Source organism: Parasteatoda tepidariorum, chromosome 6 (genome assembly GCF_043381705.1).
Source record: "Parasteatoda tepidariorum isolate YZ-2023 chromosome 6, CAS_Ptep_4.0, whole genome shotgun sequence".
Lineage (NCBI taxonomy): Eukaryota > Metazoa > Arthropoda > Arachnida > Araneae > Theridiidae > Parasteatoda > Parasteatoda tepidariorum.
The window spans coordinates 76,433,811-76,451,871 of record NC_092209.1 but is presented as its reverse complement, the minus strand read 5'-3'; the positions used below and the strand labels follow the sequence as shown (position 1 = coordinate 76,451,871).

The 18,061-nt window shown below is 31.1% G+C and overlaps 1 protein-coding gene across 3 annotated transcripts in view; it reads left to right on the top strand.

The window, feature by feature from the left end:
* The window catches only part of LOC107444543 (uncharacterized), a 165,727-nt gene that overhangs the window by 37,831 nt on the left and 109,835 nt on the right, over nt 1-18,061 (top strand). Inside the window, exon 1 of one of the 3 annotated variants that reach the window (XM_071182642.1) lies at nt 1,323-2,056. The exons of 1 other annotated variant lie outside the window; for it this stretch is intronic. The gene's annotated coding sequence lies outside the window, so the exon portion shown is untranslated. Of the gene's footprint in view, nt 1-1,322; nt 2,057-18,061 lie in introns of those variants that run through there. One more of the 3 variants, XR_011637056.1, reaches the window with a different exon arrangement.

Sequence of the window (18,061 nt, the reverse complement as noted above, 5' to 3'; positions counted from 1 at the left end):
ATCCCCTCCGCAGAGGATCAAAATTGTGATGGCATGTCTTCGGATCATCCTCCGGGATGTTTCCCAGACCGTCGCCAATAGCCCATTGTGCAGCTCTAGTGCGACGTAAATTAACAACAACCTAACTGGGTGATGGACAAAATAAGATTCATCACGTTTTGTCCTGAAGCAAGATTAAAAGGAAACAAGCTTGCAGTCCCTATTTTTATCTCAAGTTCTCGCTTAATGGAAGTAGATTGTTCAATTTCAGGCTTATGTGCTCGATATGCCAAGTTGAAGAACAGTAACACAATTTGGAGAAAAACAGCACAAATCCAGGATCAAACCTGCTACTTCCAGCTAAAAAAGAGTTTGGAGGAATGGCAAGACCATTCGCTAAGATCCATTCGCTAAGACCATTCACCCAACAGATAGAAGGGAGATAAGGTACTTTTATTTACGTCGCACAATGGGCTATTGGCGACACAATCTGAGAAGCATCCCTGGTTATGATCCGGAGACAACATACATGCGTCACATCCCGTTTCACTGGAAGGATACATTCACACACCATCCTTCCTTCCGCGGATCGTAATTTTGACCTGAACCAGAGCACGGTCAATCTTCAATCCAGTATCTCAGAGATATTGATTCGCTATGGGAACTTGGAGGACTTAGTGAGCCTGACAATTGTAGCGTGCATCAGTCACAATTTTGTACGCGGGGAGTCTTCAGCCGGAAGAGATCGAACTCACGACCTCTCGGACACATTACCAACGACTTACCAGCCAAACTGTCCCGGCCCCACATAGATAGCAGAGCGAAAAAGTATAATCAAGGCTGAACTTGATTCTAACTGTTCGCGTTACAGGCTGCAATGTAATCAAAATAAGTGGATGAAAACATTTAGAAAGCGTGGAGGTAGCGGGTTCGAATCCCGCCATAAACCTGGATGTATTCTTCGTGATGTCCTTCTCTGAATAGTTCCGCAGTGGACTGATCGTTAAGACACGGTTCCCAGCAGATCACCGAAGTCAAGCATCACTGGCTACGGTCAGTGTGCGGGTGGGTGACCACTTGGATCAGTCTGCGTAGGGACCGAGGGTGTGCGGTATTGGTCCTCGTTAAACTGTGCTACCGTAAAGTGCTCGACTTCGCGCGCAGGTCGTCGGGCTACCGAAGCGGGGGTGTCATCCCCTCTGCAGAGGATCAAAATTGTGATGGCATATCTTCGGATCATCCTCCGGGATGTTTCCCAGACCGTCGCCAATAGCCCATTGTGCAGCTCCAGTGTGACGTAAATTAACAACAACAACCTTCTCTGAATAGTTCTATTTGTCTTTCTACTTAACAAAGGTTTATAAGCCTAAATTGAGCCCAAAAGCCTGCAAATGTATGTAATTTCAATAAAACATTTAGATGCATGTTGTATCGATAATGCACGAGCCAAGAAATTAACATCGAATTTAACATCGAAATTAACATTGAATTTGATGTTTGTTATCGCAATTTGAAACGAAATGTTTAATGACTTATTGAATTTTAACAATTTCGCATCCTTAGTTTTGAATGCTGCTAATGATAAGTTAATCATTTACTATTGTTTCCATAAAACTTACCATTTACGATCTGCAAGCAAGCGTTTGTTTTGTGGCATTTCCTTAGAATATTGTTGCAGTCTGATGCATAATAGTTTAAATGCAATCAGTAAGATGCTTGGTATTATCGAGCTAAGCTGAATATTTCGAGATGGTAAATTTTGTGCAAGAAAGCTGTTGAATCTCTAGAAAAAATTTCGAAAAAGGAACCTGATTTTCATCTGATTATTTGCATATTCTGTTAAGTTTACAACGTTGAGAAGTGGTGCAGTGTTTGAATATAGAAACTGTATTAACTTTGAATGCAACTATTGTCTGCTATTCTACATAAGCAACTGTGATTTTTGAAACAATTTCAACTATAGTCGATGTTGCTGTTACTTTAAGGACCGATCACATCTAATATCTAACTCCAAAATACAAGTGAAAATGTGGCTTGAGCTGATGGATTATAGAGATGACTTTTTTCCGTGATTATTGTGAGTACTTTAAAAATTCTATCTTTTATAAAGCTTTAAATTTAAATGCTTTCATTTTTGTTTTCTTAGTTTGTTTTACTTGTTATAATTGCTAATACAACTTATGAATGCAACTCATATAATCCACATGACGGTCTTTAACAGATGGATATAGAATTTGTTTGGTAGTGCTGAAAAAGTAATTTTTAGGGATACTGATTTTTAGTTTTTATTCTGTAATTTGGTAGTGCTGAAAAAGTCCTTTTTTTGGAATACTGATTTTTAGTTTTTATTCTATCATTTGGTAGCACTGAAAGTCATTTTTAGGGATGTTGATTTTCATTTTTTATTCTATAATTTGGTAGTGATGAAAAAGTTATTTTTAGGGACACTGATTTTTAGTTTTTATTTTATAATTTGGTAGTGCTGAGAAAGTAATTGTTAGGGATACTTATTTTTAGTTTTTGTTCTATAATTTAGTAGTGCTGAAAAAGTATTTGTTAGGTATACTTATTTTTATTTTTTCTTCTATAATTTGGTACTGCTGAAAAAGTTATTTTTAGGAATACTGATTTTTTTTTCTCTATAATTTTGTAGTACTGAGAAAGTAATTTTTAGGGATACTGAATTTTAGTTTTTATTCGGAGGTTTTTTTATCCTGCAATTACCACTTTCAATGTGTATTTTTTCATGTCATAATCAAAAAGGAAATCTTAAAAATTATCCGTTTAATGACTTCAAACGAAAATGCAGCAAATTACTGCCGAACGGATGCCAATAATGGTAAAGTTGGTTTTTAAATTACCAACAATCATTTTTGAGTAAATTTTGAAGATAAAGCAAAATGATGTTTACAATATTATTACGAATTTGCTTATTATCAAATCGCTTAGTTTATCAAAATCAATTCATTTAGCTGTATATTTATGCATACAGAAATCAAATTACAAAACAGATGTAAATTTCTTTCTGTTTTTTGCGTAGTTTTACTTTAGTTACCTTTTCCAATAATGCTTGAAATATTTTTAGATTTTTCCTTAAATTTAATGTGTTAGTTTTAATTTTGTGCATCCAGTTCTAACATTTCATTTCTTTAAAGTAATCTTTGCTCCCTGAAATTGTGTCGATTGTTTAAATTTTAAATTGAACTTAAAGAAAAATGTTCAATTTTATAAATTTTGATTGCGTTGCGTGACACGATGATAACCTATTTTTTTTTCTTCAAAAAATTATAAGAATATTCTTTTTTTTACATCAGAGTTCATTTAGCAAAATCAAATCATTTAGTTGTACAATTATTTATACATGCAAAAAATAAAATTACAGAGCTTGTGTACAATTCTTATAGCTGTTAATAGTGCAAATTGGCTTGTTACCTTTTTTTATTTATATTGCTTGAATTTTCTTTAAATTTAATGTGTTAAGTCATAGTTCTGTTTATCCAGTTTGAGTATTTCATTTTATTTCTTCATTTGATTCGTTAAGTCGCGTCACTTGTTTAATTTTAAATAGAACTTTCAGAATAATGTCAAATTTTATTTTTTTATAAATTTTGAGTGCGATGCTTAACCGGAAAATATTAACCCATTTAAGAGCAAATTTTATCAGTGTTCTTCTTTTTACATGACATATTTCCCACGCTGTTGCACTTTGTAAATTAAAATGTTTTTTTTTTCCTGCCCATTCTATTAGATAGCCCTAATAAGCTTTTTTTCTTCTTGTTTTTGTATGCTAATTCAGGGAATCTAACTAAATTATATCAAAGAAATATAATATTCAGCTATCGAAACTTAGAAATAATAATCAACTAACAAATTCGAAATTAATAACTGGGTGTGGGCTATAATACAATAAAATTGTGCTAAAAAACACACTATTTTCATTTTATAAATATCAAACTCTAGGAAAATAGAAGAAAATCACTCTGCAAAATAGAAAGGGCGGTTTTTGTTCCAGCCTATTTCCTGATTTTAAAAAGATTAAACCGATCCATCATATTTTCCTTTTCTGTTATAATTGAAAATGTTAAAAATAAATAAAATTTCTTTGTATTTTAAGAAACTAAGATAATAATACTGGGTGTTAAGTTACAGGTGTTTACAAGCGTTAAGTTTCAAGCTGAACCCATTTTATGATTCATTACTTTTTTTTTAATGAAATATGAATATTTTTGATTTCTGGACATGAAATCGAATAATTGAATTTCTTCTTAAATCTAAGATATCTTATATCAGTCGGTAAACGTCTTAACTATATATATTCGGCAATGTGCATTAAATTCCAGCCAGTGGGTTCCGTTCCCTATCCTCGAACATTGCTATGCGATCTTATTCGATTTGCGTGATGAATCATGATATCATATTATTGTATTCACTAGGAGCCTGTGCGGTTTGCGAGAAAAATCATGATATTATATTATTGTTTTCATTGGGAGACTGTGCGGTTTGCGTGAAAAATCATTATATCATATTATTGTATTCATTGGGAGACTGTGCGGTTTGCATGAAAAGCCATGACATCATATTATTGTATTCACTGGGAGCCTATGCGATTTGCGTGAAAAATCAAGATATCATATTATTGTATTCATTGGGAGCCTGTGCGGTTTGCGTGAAAAACCATGATATCATATTATTGTATTCACTGGGAGCCTGTGCGGTTTGCGTGAAAAATCATGATATCATATTATTGTATTCACTGGGAGCCTGTGCGTTTTGCGTGAAAAATTATGATATCATATTATTGTATTCACTGGGAGCCTGTGCGTTTTGCGTGAGGAACCATGATATATTATTGTATTCATGGGGGCCTGTGCGGTTTGCATGAAAAACCATGATATCATATTATTGTATTCACTGGGAGCCTGGATGCAAGATTTCAGAACAAAAGAGTGCAGCTCTAGTCTTAAAATTCCAAACTGGTTTTCTGATTGAGAATATTGTTCTATGTCTTTTAAAAGTAGAGAAAGGTAGGGAAAGTATGTTGGCTTCATCTTGAGACAGATATATTCTATTATATGTATTCTATATGTTCTATTATACTAAATAGAATATTGTTAATATTACAGATATATTAGCTTCTTCTTGAGATAGAACTTATTTTAGAATTTGGAAATCAAAATATGCCACAAAATATGTATTAATTTAATTCTCCATTTTTGATTCATTTTTTTCTTCAGAAATTAGAATAATTTCTTTCGCCCGGAATTAAGTTCGAAACTCACGCAATTTAAATTAGAGAAATGCCAATGTAGAAAATACCAAGCAAAGGTCCTTAAACTTGAATGTAGGGAATGCCGGGAAGTGGAACTTTACCGTAAAAAACCCCAGTGATGGGAATGCAAAACATTTTATTCCTATCTAAACCTGCAAAAGAAAGGCGACAATTTAATAATCATTGCTCACTCTCCTTATGTCAGTTCTGTGGCACCATCGTAATGTTTGTGTTTAAAAATATTTTCCAGCAATTTTAGAAAAAATCAAATATAAATCTAAATAATAATTGTGTCACTAAGTCTTTATTTGTATTAAAATACAAGATTTTTCTAGAGAAATACTTAACGAATTATTAATTATTTAACAATACTTAAATTATTAGTAAGACAACTTAACAAATTAATCTAAAAAACTACTTAGCATATAACTAATTATTTAACGATACTTAAATTATTAATCAAGAAAGTTTAACAAAATGAATCTATTAAATTCTTAACGTATTATTAATTATTTAGCACTACTTAAATTGTTACTTAAGGCAACCCAACAAAATCAATATAAATAAATAATTAACGTATGACAAATTATTTAACGTTACTTAAATTGTTACTTAAGACAACTTAACAAAATAGATCCTAGCAAATACTTAACCTATAACTAATTACTTAACGCTACTTAAATTGTTGCTTAAGACAACTTAACAAAATGAATCTAAAGAAATACTTTACGTATGACTAATCATGTAACGCTTCTTATTAACTACGCTAAACAGGTTAGTTACTATAATAACATAAGTAATTATTTAATATTACTACTACTAACAAAATTAATTATTATAGTGTTGCCAATTTAAGTAGAGGAATCCCTTCGTTTTTGGTGCCACATAAGAGAAATAAATATAGATAAAAAAATAACTAATGTATAGTTCTTACGATAGTTTCATTTAATATCCTTTTCTCCATTTTTTTTTCCAATCTTACTATACAAGTAATTACGTAATTTTGTTCTTTTTTTATTTTCATTTCATTCTTTACATGTTAGATCTATTAATTTTTACTAATTATACCTATAGGTATAATATTATTTGAATCGAAAATCATTTTCAACAACAATATAGAGATCAAATGACCGCAAAATTAGCTGTCTAATGGAAACTTTACTGTTCCTCATATTTATCAAACACTTACCCTAACACCCTGAGGAAATACACTGAAAATAAAGACTATTGATTTTTTTTTACAACCATAATATGCATGTGGCACTCATTACAGCTAGTGTCAACGCTGTCGGTGTCGTGTTGAATGAAACACGACCAGGTATAGAGACCAAAAAAAAAAAGAAATTTAAAAAGTCGCCAAGGTCGTATAAGGGTCGTCGCAAATACAAGCTTGACCCTAAACTAAACCTGTTCCCGTATCAGAAGAGTCTGTCTCTTTCGCCGCTTTTGCCATCAATAAAAAGAAGACAGTTTCCAACTGCGAAGATCTGTTTGTTTTTTTGAAGAATAAAAAAGTTAATATCGGCTCGCAGATTGGCTCGTTTGGCGTCTTTCTAGTCTCAGTGACGAATATAGTCGGATAAACCACTAAGTTTTCTTAGGAGATTGCTATTGTCACGTGAGATAAGATTTTTTTAAACTGAGTTTAGGAAAGTGATTTTTTTTTTTTTTTTTTTTTTNTTTTTTTTTTTTTTTTTTTTTTTTTTTTTTTTTTTTTTTTTTTTTTTTTTTGATTAGAGACATGAAGGAAATGGAAACTGTGAAAATTGAGAGTGTGAAAATTCGAGAGGTAGCTCCTTGAAAGGAAGTGTAAAATTCGAAAACTAAATGCACCTAGTTTCAATTTCTTATTTTCATTCCATTTTTTTCAATCTTGTACCAAATATACTCCGGTTTTTATAAACTAAGGGAATTTTGATTTCGTTGATGACATTCTGAAGTAGCTGTTTTTCTGAAGTTTCTATCCTCAAGTTTCTGTCCTCAAGTTTCTGTCCTCAAGTTTCTGTCCTCTCGCTAAATGATAATTTTTATACGATTGCCCTTAATGATAGTTAAGAGAATGGAACAAAATTTCTGTAATGATTAAAAGCCTCTGTTTGTGAAAATGTAAAGCGTTCGTGATCTTAATTTGCTAATATTCATGAAGTTGTTCCAACGTTGTATTAACTGTGTTCATGAAAATTTGCAAACATTAAGATTTATCCATTAATTATAATGATTTTCACCTAGGAAAAATCTTGCCAAATTGGCAAATTGCTTAGCAGTTTTGCAAATATTTAAGCCATTTTTCTTTTCAAAAACATACATAATTGTTTACGACAAGCTGGTATATTAAAATCATAGCTTTACCTCTAAATAAAGGTTTTCAAACCAAAGCTTTTTCTTCAGCAGAAAAAAAACTGTTGAATGAAGTTTTGTTTAAAAATAGGTCAATATAATACTTGCAAATTAACTCTGAAACAGTTAAGTTTAAAAAATAAAAAAAATCTGTCCCTCGTGATAGTGCGCAATACCCATCAGAGCCATAAGGTATGAACTTGCGTATGTATCATTATAACTCTTGAATTGTTAATTTGTTTGTATTATACTAATATATCTTAAAACTAAATTAACTCTACATCGTTTCAATGATTCTGATGAGAATCGAGAATCTGAAATTTCTCCTCATTTTGAACAGTAATCTATAAAATAAATAAGTTTCACAATTTAACAAGCTTCAACGCCTGTATATACTTTCAAGCAAAAATCGTCGACTTTAATTAGTTTTTTCCTGCATAAAAGCACCCGGCTAAGTCTTTGAATTTCATATTCATTACAATACCATGTTGTAACCTCAGAAAGGTTAAATATACGGATCAAAAGTTTTGACTTCCATTAGGGAAGACAACCAAGTCAAATTTTAAAGAAAAAAACATGAAATTACTTAAATGGAATCGAGGCATCGATGTCGTATACTAATTTTCAAAGGTTTGTGTTTTTCCCTGCAACTGAAGTATTTTGGCTCCCAAAGAACAATCTAGAATGAAATGTGACCAAAATTGTTATTTGCCTATGGTGTGCTATAGTTTGCGAACTAAAACTACCTTCATTTTACAAAAAGTTATTCTTTCTCTAAAGAATGCCACAAAATATGACAATCTTGCATTTGGTGGTCCATAGGTATGTTAACTAATTCAGGGTATCAAATTGAGCTATTTCCCCACTTTCGCCACCAACTATAAAAACTATAGCATAAAACATAAGAAATCTATTTGCATATGGGATATTATAGTTTTGTTACGAAACTACTTTGAAGCTTTTCTTTATTTATTTTAACAATATAGCACAAAATTTACAAATTTATCTTTAGCATTTAATGTACCATAGCATTAAAAAAATAAATAAATAAATAAATTTTAAAAAAACGTAAGCGATAAAAAAAATAATTCAAAAATGAGATTTTTATGTATTTGCATTTTTGTATGGTAAAGTACATATAGCAAAATAAATAAATTAATTAGTTAAATAAATCCATAAATTTCGTTTTCTCAGTTTTTTGACATTCTATTTTAGCGTTCTTAGCATTACCAATCAAAGGAAAATAGTTGTCAAGCTAGTTTTCTTGGAATTAATCGAGAAGCGCTTAAGTTGTTTTTTCAATTGCACGGCGGTATTTTTTTCTTTACATGACAAACTGGCGTAAAACATGAAAAATTTGCTAATTACATAGATGATCTACTATGGTTTCTATATTAAAACTGATTCCTGCAACAAACGGAACTATTTTTTCTCTTATATGACAAATGGACGTATACCATGATAAATTTGCTTTTTGTATATGGCGTATCATGCTCTGAATATTAAAACTGATTTCAAGAAGAAAAAAAAAGTTTTTTTGGTCTTACATCCGGGCATAAAATATAAATTCGCTATTTCCAAATCTATGGCGAATTTTGTTATTTAAGTAGCCCATAGACAAAACCTACTGCGGTTGTTCTCACGAGGTTATGAGAAAATGTGATTAAAAACTACAATGTAAAAACTGTGGTGTAATATTTCTCCGAATTTCATATTGACTAACACGAAAGGCAATGTTAAAGAACATTTTTTTTGCAAGTTAGCACCAAATTGAGCTTTCTTGTACACAATTTAAAGGATGAAATAAAGCTATAAACCCCGAAAATGCAAACGGTTTACCCTAACATCACTCGCCTTTACACCATATGTTAAATACTCCAATGTTGGCAAGTTTTGATTTTGTTTTTAATTGTTTGCAATCGATAACTAATTGGTCAGCGTTTGCGGCTGTTCTCAATGCTGCTTTCCATTTGCAAAAACTAAAAGTTGCCATTAAAAATATACAAGTATGTTTTTAGTTGTGTAATAAGGAAATATATATTTTAATTTTAAAGTCTCTGTAATCAGTATTACAAAATTTTAGAATATATAATTTTTATCCGCTCCTGTTCTGTTAAGCCTACTTTGAATTCGTCTTAATATTCTCTCTACTAAGCACATGTTCGATTCTGATTTCTATGAGCATATGTTACTGTAAATATAAATTTTTTGCGTTACTAAATTGCAAACGTGATGGTTGGCGGTGGCTACTTTAGACCAAGCAGTGTAAAAGAACATTTTAGGTGTTACACAACACAAGAAGCTATCCTTGAGTTTTGGTGTAGTGGAACATCAATTTGCTGTAAAGTAGTTACCACCATTTTCGGTGTTCGGATTCAGTGTTTAATAAAAGCACGCGTTAATTAGGTTTCTCCTTTACAGAATTAAAAAAATAATTATCTAGAATGCTTTCATATTGAACTCTAGAAGAAATGTTCTACGAGCTCATATTACACAAAATCATCCAGTGGATATCCACTAAACATCATCGCAAACGTCCACGAAGGTCCATGCGGTCATCCGGTGGACGTCCACAAGACATCCATATTTGATCCAGTGGAGATCCAATCGAAGTTCAAAAGTCGTCTGCTAGTAGATAACATATGAATGAAATAAACTTTTCTTTATCAAAATCATCGCAAGCTTTCGAGAATAATCTTCGATATTGTGTTCGAGCTTAGACTACAAACGAACAATGACGAAGAGACAATAAATTAATAAATGTAATTTCGTGAAAATAACTCAATGAAATGGTATATTAGCTGAAATGATTCTTCGCAAATAAATAATAGGATAATACTAATTTATCACATCAAACTCGAAAAATACTTGGATTTAGTGGTATACTAATCTACTCTCAACACTGAAGCTTTTAGAACACCAAAAAAATCGTTGCTATGGGAACGAAAAGTAAGCGAGTCATTTACACTTACGCAGAAGTGTTGTTGTTGTTTTTAATGCCATTTGCCACACGGGCAAGCCTGCTTGGTGAAACCAAGCAAATTTAAGGCAGAATGTGCTCTTCTTGTTTTTCAGTGGCGCCATCTATGGCCAAGAATTCGACTTCTGCCACACCATACGTCACACCTCTTTAATTCATACATCCATTCATTCATCCACAGATCGTAATTTTCACCTGAATCAGAGAACAATCAATCCAGTACCCCCAGAGGTGTTGATTTGTCATGGGAACATGGAGGACTTTTGCGACTCGACAGATTTAACGTGCATCAGTCACTTTACTACACGGGGAGTCTTCGGTCGGCGGGGTTCGATCCCACTAACTCTCGGACATGGGCCCAGCCCCCAACCGTGCAGGCTATCCCGGCCTACGCAGAAGTAAATATTGCTTTTGCGAACCTAGACGAAAATCATCGCAATTTCAATATTTATTCTAATTTTAAAATATCTTTTCTTGTTGTTCTTTTTATTTTGTTTTTTTGCTTTACTCTTCGTAAATATTTGATGCCAAATTTAACTGAAACGCATTGTGTATAAATTGCAAGTAAATGTAAAGAGTATTTATTAAATGTGTTTATTCATCAAGCTACTCATTTCGCTTCAAACTTGCGTCCAATTTTCGGCTACAAGAAATTTTCTAAGAGCCTTTTTTTAATAGTTTATTTCGTAGACGTCTAAGGTCCACCGCGTGTCTTATTGACATTACGTTTACCATAGTTATCTATTAGACGTCTGTACTTAAGCAATTGTAGATTATCCATAAATAAGCCTTAGGAGAACGTTTTATAGACGTTGACACTTAATCCGCGATGTCTAATGGATCATGCGAACAAATTTCGGATGAATTGAGCTGCATGGAGTATAATAGAATGGAAATGTAAATGTAAAAATCACAATAAATAAATAAACGGGTCATATTAAATAACTTCTGATTTAATGATCGGATCTTCACTTTCTAGGATTCAATCTTAATGGTTTGAGAAGGTGATTTCAAATGTACTAAATAAATTAGTGCAGACGATATTTTAAGCTACAAAATTAGACATAAAAACGTACTTTCTCTGAATCAACATACCTTTTTTTTTCTGTGATGAATTTGGATTTCTGACACTCAAAATATAGAGGGTAACAGCAATCTGAAAAAGATGGTCACATTAGTTTGGCCAGGAGAACGATCCAAAGTTTGAACTACCTAATGTTAATAATACTTTTTGCGTATTTCACCATATCTCGAAAAATTTTAAAGTAAATTGAATAATTTTTAAAGACAATTATAAAATCCGATTATCAAAAGTTAATTTCATGAAAAAAAATTTAATGTAATCTTTATTATTTTATTTAGTAGTAATAGTTAAAAAAAATTGAGCTATAAGGTATACAAATCTTAAAGTAGTTTTAATGAATTTAATTTTATATGATAAAATACATAATTTGAGCGAAATCGTTCGAATATTTAAATGAAAATATAAAAATACGACTTTTTCAAAATTTGATACTTCAGGAACTATTTGATCAATTAAAATGTCAAAAATTCTATACCTTACAATTCAGAATTTTATCTACTGTAATTAAGTAAAATAACAAATATTTTAAAAATTTATAATTTTTATGAAATTATTTTTGGATGATTAAATTTTTTAATTGTGTGCAAAATTTTCTCAATTAGATTGAAAAGTAATCGTGGCCACATTGAGGCTCTACCTTACATTTCGGGGGTCAAAAATCAGAATCCATCTGGGAAAAGATCTGTTCATTTAGAGATCACGTTTTTGTGTCTGATTTCGTAACTTAAAATATTGTCTGCACAAATTAATTAACATAGTTGAAATCCCCCATCGAACCATTAACCCTTTTGAAGGCCGTGGTAAGTATACTTACCACCACGTTTTACCACTTTTAATTTAGGTTTCAATTTTTCAGTAACTTCAGCTTTCTTGAAGTGAGTTTGAGTAAAATTGGTAACCATTTGTCACTTTTAAAAAACGTATAAAAGTTATAAAATACATAATGCCTTTTGAAGTTTGTAGCATTTAAGGAATTTATTTTATAAATAAAAAAAAATAAAAGTCAGTAAGTTCCTAATAGGTCATGTTAAATGGAAACCAAAGAAATGGCACCACCAAAGAAATGGCATTTTTACGAACTAAATGAGTTTTTTTTTTTTTATATATCAATTACTGTTCTTAAAACAATTTCAAAATACTTTAATTTACCTTTACTAGAAATAAAGGGCCCATTAAAGGGTTAAGATAGAGAGCTTGAAGATCAATGATTTCGTCAAGTTATTTAGAGTGGACCGTTTATTTTTTTTTTTGCGCACCTAACTCTTTTTCCAAAATTGCAATTTCTGCACCTGTTCGACTTACATTAAAACTCATTCCATGCGACAAACAAAGCTATTTCTGCTGTTTTGCGACAAACCGCCATAAAATACGCCACCGAAAGATAAGCGCGTTTCCGGATTGGTCGTTTCGAGTTTGAATTATTGTGCAGGAGAACAGTTTATGTAGACATATTTACTTGTATCTTGTCTCATTCGAAATCTTGATGTATGCATAATGGATTTTAAGCATTTCCACATGTCTAGACTATGAGATAAACTTTGATGTTTGTGTGTGTCTGCTCATTTATGAAAACCTCGAAAAGTGATTATACTCTGAATTTTAATTGCTGAATTAAAACTTGGAGTGAATGACAATTTTGAATTCCAAGAGATCTCTCGCGGAAATGCATTTTAACTCTTATCGAGATATCTACAGTGCTCTGAACTTATGAACTAATATCTAAGAGAAAAGTTGCAGAATTCAACTGAAAGCTCCACTTAGAATAGAAAAGGATTGTCGCCAAAGGATTGTCAAGGATTTGCCGTTGCTCTGGTAACGACGTATAGAACAATTTCGCACCATTTCATTTGTCATTACTTGTAGTTTCTACAGTTTTCTACAAAACTTCAGAGGTTTGTTTCGCGTTTATTTAGTAGTTGCTAAAACAAAAACGACACATGGTACAATTTTGCTGCATTTTGTTTTTTGTCACTTTTAGGGTTCGACAATTTTATTACAAAACGACGGAAATTTGTGTAACGTTTTCTCATTTGTCTACAGTGCTCTGAACTTATGAACTAATATCTAAGAGAAAAGTTGTAGAATTCAACTGAAAACTCCACTTAGAATAGAAAAGGATTGTCGCCAAAGGATTGCCAAAGATTTGCCGTTGCTATGGTAACGACGTATAGAACAATTTCGCAACATTTCATTCGTAATTACTTGCAGATTCTACAGTTTCCTACAAAACTTCCGAGGTTTGTTTTGCGTTTATTTAGTAGTTGCTAAAGCAAAAGCGACAAATGGTGCAATTTTGTTGCATTCCGATTTTTGTCACTTTTAGGGTTCGACAGTTTTCTTAAAAAACGACTGAAATTTGTGTTACGTTTTTTCATATGTCGTCAAAACGGAAACGACTCTTGGTACAATTTAGTTGCCGTTTGGTTTTGGTCGCTTTTGACTTCTACAAATTTCCTTACAAAATAGCAAAAATTTATATAACGCACAAAATTGACAAAAATGACAAATGGTGCAATTTTATTGCATTTTTTATCATATTTTTTTTAGGGTTAGACAGTTTTAGATAAATTTGTGTAAAGTTTTCTCATTTGTCGCAAATCTGAAACGACCCCTGGTACAATTTAGATGCCTTTTGTTTTTCGTCGCTTCAAACTTCTGCAACTTTTCTATAAAATAGCAGAAAGTTATATAACGTACAAAATTGACAAATGTTACAATTTTGTTGCATTTTGTTTCTCGCCACTTTTAGGGTTCGACAGTTTTTCCTGCATTTTGTTTCCTGCCACTTTTAGGGTTCAACAGTTCTCCTACAAAACGACTGAAATTTGTGTAACGTTTTCTCATGTGTCATCAAAATAGAAACGATCCCTAGTACAACTTAGTTGTCTTTTATTTTTCGCCTCTTTAAATTTCTAAAATTTTTCTGCAAAATAGCAGAAATTAAATAAAGTTTTTTCATTTGTCATCTAAACGAAAATGTCCAACAGTACAACTTTGTTGCATTTTATTTTTTGTTAATTTACGTTCTACAATTCTACAAAACAGCTGAAATTTATACAACTTACGTAGTAAAAATTTCACAATTTTAAAATTTTTTCTTTAGGTTTTGTATTATTAACTATGAAGAATGATGGTTTGGTAGGCAATTGCCACAATTTTCCCCGACTCACTTAAAAATTTTATAGAGTATGGTCAAATCATTCAGTCAAATCGCACCTATTCACAAACAACAACAACTTGCTAACGTAATTTCGCGTGATAAAAAAGCACGCCAAAAATCGGCGTTTTCAGAAGGAAAAATAATCCACGGCGTGTTTGAATGAGGGAAAATTTGGTGCAAGCATTTTCTATTATAGGTGTTTAAATATAAATTATACCTTTGTTCTGACGTAAAATATATTCAGTTGTAGAAGGTTCATGAGTTAGAGTCCCCTTGTTGTTAGGCTAACAGTGGGAGGCTTTCGTGGTTTTCCCTCTCCATGGGAAGCAAATGCCGGTTAGTTCCATTGAAGAGTTCCCCAAGAAGACAAATTTCTCCAAATACTTGACCCAAGAGTTTCCTTGTCTTCTGGTTAGAGTTCAAAATTATAAGACAAGAAGTTGAGCATAAGCAATCGTAAGCCGAAAATTGGGTCTGCTGCTCAACGGCGGGTATAAAATAAAATTAAATCTTTTGAATCGTACATGAACGCTCCATTTTGTGTTAATCCTGAAAAAGGGATTCTTTTACATACTTTTTCGAGTTTTCGGGTAAACACACAGTTTTTACACTGCATGAATGATTCCTCGTTAATTTTTTCAACAAGCATCTATTTTCATAATAAATTAATCGCAAATTTTCCCACCATGCACTGCACATGTTGCTTTAAATAATCATAAAACAACTGAATCTCTGAACGGAAGCTCATTATATCTAAGACAAGCAATTGAAAGTTAGTCGTAACAATTACAATCGATCCATACAATGATATAGCAATTAAGTTTCACATATAGCCTCCAATAAGCAATGGACAGGTAAATGGCTACTATCGTAATACCCGAACAAAACGACAACTAATAATTAAGCATAGCAGATTGCATGTTGAGTTGTCTGGAGTTTCAGAACCAAAATCCATGGGACTAATTACAACTTTTCCCATTGAACCAGAATCCAAATAGCTCTGACAGCTAAATTGAAAGCTGTCAAGCATTCTGAACGGTCATTGAAAGGAAATGCTTAATTGGTCAGTCAATTTTTGTAAGGAAAAAAAGCAAAAAATTATAAAAGAAAGATGGAAAACAAAAGGCTTCAAAGTTTTTGTTCTTCTGGATTTCGTGGTTGAGATTTCTACCTTCCAGCTGATCGTGCTATAAGACGTTCGAAATTCGGAAGAAATCGGAGTATCATCTTGTGAGGTCTTGATTAACAAAACGTTTTTAAAATATATTTGCTGCCAATTCTGAAAGCATATCAAAGTTTCATGTGAAGCCTTTGATATATATCTTGTCTCATTCGAAATCTTGATGTATGCATAATGGATTTTAAGCATTTCCACATGTCTAGACTATGAGATAAACTTTGCTGTTTGTGTGTGTCTGCTCATTTATGAAAACCTCGAAAAGTGATTATACTCTGAATTTTAATTGCTGAATTAAAACTTNACTTTCACCTAATAATTATTAAATTAATTTATCTCAATTTTTTGCAAAAATTTGCACATTTGAACAAACCAATTTTTTTGTTAAAAAATGTCAAGTCTGACAAGTTGCTACTTTGTAACAACATTTTTTGCATTAAAATTATTATTTACACATTAAAGTACAAGTCATTAACTTTAAAACGCGGCAAAGTAAATGACTTACGATTTTTTTTGGACCTAGATATGAGATTTTGAAAATTTTTTGTCATTTACAGTGAAAAGTGAGTTGTGGCAGTATTTTTGGTGAAAGAGAGCAGGAATAGCCCAGATATTATTTCAAAAGCAAGAGCTTGTATTGAAAGTATGCCGCGAAGAATAAACGCAGTTATACAAGCAAAAGGACATGTTACAAAATAAAGATTTTTTTTATTATATTTGTTTTTGTAAAAAAGTTGAAGTATAAAAGTGATTTTTATTAGTTAAATTTTTTGAGTCGTTTTTTAAAATTTTATTGCAAATTTACAAATAATGTTCTTGTTTGTAATAATGTTTTAAATAAAAAAACTTAATTAATCCGAATAAGAAATAATACTAAATTTTCGACTTCACAATAATTTCGTTTTGATTATAAATGACAAAAAATTTTCAAAATCTCATATCTCAGTCACAAAGAATCGTAAAGCCATTTACTTTAGCGCGTTTTAAAGTTAATGACTTGTACTTTAATGTGCAAATAATAATTTTAATGCAAAAAAATTTGTTACAAAGTAGCAACTTGTCAGACTTGACATTTCTTTTTTTAAAAAAAAATGCTTTGTTCAAATGCGCAAATTTTTGAAAAAAAATAAGATAAACTAAAATAATAATTTTTTGGTGAAAGTAGAAGACCTGAGCATGATATCCTGAAATTTTTATGAAAATTGATTCATTTTTGAAAAAGTTATGACACTTTGAAAAATGACAATTTTTTAGGAATTTTAAGTGTCCCTAATAATTTGGAAGAGTACTGTATATATATATATTTAAATTATTAGGTGATACTATACAGCTTTATTGTTTTTACGTGCCTGAAACCGGTTTGCACTTGTTTACTTTCGTGTATCGTATTGGTTAAATTAGACGATATATAATATGAATTCGACGATAGGATAAATTAGACGATCTATTATATAAATATACAATATTGATTATATCAGGTATTATATTAGTATATTATAATAATTAGACCAAATTATTAGACTCAATGTCATTTTTTTTAATAATTACATGTTTTGTCCGAGTTTATTTGCAATACTTTTATATTCAAACATACATGTTATGGGTTTTTATTCCGGAGATTTTTTATATACATACTTCCTATTTGTATTTATTTTTAACGTATTTTATTACAAATGTTAACCAATTGTTACACAAACGTAAACAAGTGCAAACCCGTTTCAGCCGCGCAAAAACAGAGCTGCATATAGTATCACCTGATAATTAAGATTTTACAAAGAATCTTATAGTGCGCCTAATAATTGTAATTGTGCTAATAATTGTAATTAATAATTGTGCCTAATAATGTATATATGTATATATGTATGTATATATGTATGTATATATGTATGTATATATATATATGTATATATGTATATATGTATGTATATATATATATGTATATATGTATGTATATATGTATGTATATATATATGTATATATGTATGTATATATGTATGTATATATATATGTATATATATATATATGTATGTATATATGTATGTATATATGTATGTATATATGTATATATGTATATA